We start from the raw sequence: 4,244 nt of genomic DNA on the forward strand, positions 1-4,244 counted from the left end.
CCGCCGCCGCGGCCCGCCAGGCACCCGCCCGGAGGCAGAGGCGGCTCGGCCCCTTATAGGGCAGGCCGGCCCGCGACGCCCCCGGCCCGCTCGCACACCCACGCCGTCCGGCGCTCCCGCGGCCGACGCTCCTGCACGCGCCCGCCCCGCGCGCCCACGGCACTCTGCCTCGGCTGGAGTAAAGTTGCAGTCGAACTGCGGGCGGGAGAGCGGGAGAGCGGGAGGGCGGGAGGGCGGGAGGGCGGCGCGGGGACCGGCCGGTGCAGCGGAGGGCCCGGAGCGGGGGCGGCGGGGACTTGGAGGAGGAGGACTCGACGGACTTCCCCGAAGTGAGAAGAGGACGTGATGGGAAGTGAGCAAGTGGCGGATGCTGGACGGCAGAGGGAGAGCCGACAGGGAGCAAGATGACCAGGCACCTGCAGGAATGGAATGCGCATCGGCGTTCACTGGCGTGGAGTGAACTGTGGAAGGAGACATTTGCCAGACTGGCTCTGGAAGATAAGAACAATTCAGAAGAAATGGCAGAAGACTGACGGGGCAGACATGATGAGCAGGCTTGCACGATCCAAAGACGGCATTCATAAACTGTGCATTTAAGTTTTCTTTAAAATAGACCAGTTCTATGAGTTACTAACCACAAACAATCTGCAGGATGACCCAAAGATTTACACTTGATAAAGCTGTTAAAAGAGTGTACCAAAGACCCTGAACCGGAATTCAAAAACTGCCTCTCCTCCGGGAAAAGAGGATAAAAATTTGTTTGAGATTATACAACAAATGTAGTCCCGTGGACAAGTGGGCAGATGGAAGAGAGAGAAGGAGATTTAGCAGATGTATCTGCTCCTATATAGGGTTTGATTGCCGCTTTCTTTGTGTTGTGGGAGTTAAGTCTAGACTTTGGTGGTTCCCATTCACACTGAGCAAAGAACACAAAAATATATACTAACAACTTGCTAGTGGCCTGCCGAGGTAGATTGTGCAAAGAAGATAGTCTGGATCCCCGAGACATGAATACACAAACAGGAAACTATGCTAGGGTCTCAGCTCTTTGGGGCCGGCAGACACCAGAGCTCTCCTCCCAGCTGCCTGCCAAGAACATGTAGTATTAATGGCAAAAATGAGGTTTGCATTGTAACTTCATAAATTTAAGCACTTTGAAGATGCTAACCAATTTCATCCTTTTTATGTACTTTATTTAACTTGATTTTATGTGTGTTGAGGGTGAAGGTGTCCGATCCCTGGGAACTGAAGTTACAGATAGTTGTGAGCTGTCATCTGGGTGCTGGGAATTGAACCCAGGTTCACTGGAAGAGCAGCCAGTGTACCAACCTCTGAGCCATCTCTCCAGCCTCCCCTCCCCCGAATTTCATACTTTTAATTCAGATTTGCACTGTTGGGGTTTTAACCTAGGGTCTCCAGGTTCTTTACTCGATGAGGATGAGGCTGGAGAGTGGCTTTTGGAAAGAAAGGAGGGTTACTTTAAAGATTATTGCCCAGGCACTATCAAAATCAAGCTTACAATACTGGTAAAAGTTATTTGTTCATGGAAATTTTACAGAAAAAAATTACTCAGCAACTTCAAAACATCCTAAAGACATGGAAAATTACACTTCCCCAACTGCGAAAGCTATCTTGAGACCTCTTGTCCAGCCAAATAACTCAAAAACAACTGAACTTTGAAAGCAGAGGCGTGGCACATGCTGTCCCTACCGTCCTCAATGAGGCATTGAGTTTTCAGAGTAAAACAGTGCCTTGAAGTGGTGTACAAATGGCCAGGTTCAGAGATGAGACAGTGAGCAGACCCTGTGGACAGAGCCACTAAACATGACCTCAGCAACACTGCCACAGCCAGGTCCTCAACAACCTGCCTGGCCTTTACACCACGAAAAATGTTTCATCCTACCAAATCATGAAACATGTGGCCTTAGATTCTCTTTGCCTACTCTGATAACTGTATGGGCTTGGAGCTCTGCATGGTGGACTAGGGTTTCGAGAGATTCTCTTTTGCTGTTTTGAAAGTTTATGTACTCCACATCACAGGGGAGGCTTTGTCTGTAGTCTTAATATGTTCATAAAATGATAAAGTTAAATGACTTAGCATTTTTTTAACTAGGCAAAGAATTTTATTAACCCTTTTCCAAACTTTATCCCTAGGTTTCTTCAAGCTTAATTTGCTGCCAAGAATGAATTGTGTGTGAGCAGAAACTAAAAAGAGCTACAATGTCCAGGAGCTTGGGCTTAAAAATATTAGAGCTCTAGATTTATCAGATCTATAAGCTAACGAAATTTTAAAGCAGTCATGATATAAAGCAGCAGCTCCTGTGACTTCTGCAAGTGTCACCTTCTTCAGAAGTCGCCTCAAGTCTCTATGCCTCATTCTCAGAAGCCTCATTAGAATTCTCCACCAGATCTGGGAATTCATCATAACCCTCCTCTCCACAGATTGTCTGGGTAGAGCTTCAGCCAGTCTCCTTAAACTAGTCAGGCTGTGTGCCCCGAGCTGGGTTAGGGCGCCTGGTCTCACCTGGCCTACAATGGTGAAGGAAGGTATTTGCTGCCAGAGATGCCTGAACTTTAGGGTTGTTAAAATGGATCTCTGGTCCTTGCTTTGTAGACATGTCCATCTCTTCAGTGCCAGAGACGCCGCTCACCCCTAACTTCTTTAAGGAGCAGTGCAGTTTTTGTCGTCTGCTGTGCTGTTCTATGAACCACCTTCTTTCTGCAAGCACTTCTCCCACCCGTGCTCACCGTGCCCGCAGTTTGGCCGGGTTTTCCTGGTTCCTGCTTGTTTCTTTCATCTTGTTGGAGTGGAAACGGGGCCTTGTGTGGGACTAGGGTTCATGCTGGGGTGGGAGGGGTCTCAGGGCACACCAGCTGAGATAAGGCACGCGCACACACGTGCATGCGCTCGCGCACACACACACACACACACGCATGCACGCATACATAACACATCCCTTTTAGCTAAAGTGTGTAAACTCTACCATGTAGATGGATCCATCATTCTTTTTAATAAGACTTCCAAGAGTTGGTTCAGATAAAATGGTCTTTTCTTCCCATGATATGGAATAAGTGTTTTTGTTAGTATTTTGTTTTCCTGTTATTCTGTCACTGAACAACAGGTGCCATTAAATAGACAGTCCTGTGTCCGATATCAGGTGCTATAGGACCACCCTAAGAGTCCCCCAAAGACTACAGTCAAAGTCCTATTGATGGCAAATGGGGCAAGAGCAAGGAAAATTTAAAAGTATAATAGCAGTAACCCTGTAAGTAGAATCACCATGTAATAAGTCTGCCATCCATGTTTAGAAAACAAAGATGGAAAAAGAAAAATATGAGAACCAATGAAATTGACGAGACAAGGAAGCTAGCCCCACAGAAAAGAACGAGGACACAGACCATGAAGGACAACATAGGATGCAACAGTTTTACCATAAAGCGAGGCAGACAGACAACTCAATTCTACTGGCTATTTGATATTTGTGGCCCTTGAGACGCTACAGGCAGATTCTTCACTAGAACAAAGACATTCAGGATATTTTAAATGTCTTGCCTGTGTTGTACAGAATCAGTAATTAAGGAAATACCCTCTTACTTTACCAGGGCTCCCAAGCACTAGCTGATTTCATGGTGCCTCCAGCACAAAACTACACTGAAATAGGTTTGTGTCATGTTACAGTCAGGCAATATCAATATTCAGCCATCTATAGACTCCTCCTAACCCAAGGGGAAATAAGCTATCCAAACTTGATGCCTGCATTTAAAATGCCTATCATAGTCAAGCAGAATCTAGCAAGGAGAAAGGCAAGCCAGTGCAGACAAAAGCCAGAGAGATGACAAATGCGGGCACAGCACGCACTGCCTGACAGGACAGCAGCTAAGCTTGAGCAGACTGGCGCTAGACCTGGGAAGGGTGGGACCAGGACCTCTGTACATTCCACTTTGCCAGGAATAGCTGAGATGCAGGATTAAGTCAAGTTGCTCGGGTTTTGTTTGTTTCGTTGTTTAAGGTTGCGGACCAAGAAATACAAAAAAAAAGCTAGGTGCAGTGGCTAGATGCCTGGGGTCCAGCTGCTTGGGAAGCCAAGGCAGAAAGGTCACTTGAACTCCAGTTCCAGGCCCAAACAATGTGGCAAAACTCAGCCTCAAAGCCAACCAATCAAACAAAGAGCACGGGTAAGTACATCGTGGCAATTTAGGAGCTTCCAGTTTATAAATTATGACCTAGAACAGTCACTGAAAAT

The 4,244-nt window shown here is 47.1% G+C and overlaps 1 pseudogene; it reads right to left on the minus strand.

Annotated features, from left to right (window-relative positions):
- Positions 1-2,366: 2,366 nt before the first annotated feature.
- LOC101844782 lies at positions 2,367-2,798 on the minus strand (annotated as a pseudogene).
- Between the last annotated feature and the right edge of the window lie 1,446 nt (positions 2,799-4,244).

The sequence above is a fragment of the Mesocricetus auratus genome, unplaced genomic scaffold, assembly GCF_017639785.1.
Source record: "Mesocricetus auratus isolate SY011 unplaced genomic scaffold, BCM_Maur_2.0 Super-Scaffold_100020, whole genome shotgun sequence".
NCBI lineage: Eukaryota > Metazoa > Chordata > Mammalia > Rodentia > Cricetidae > Mesocricetus > Mesocricetus auratus.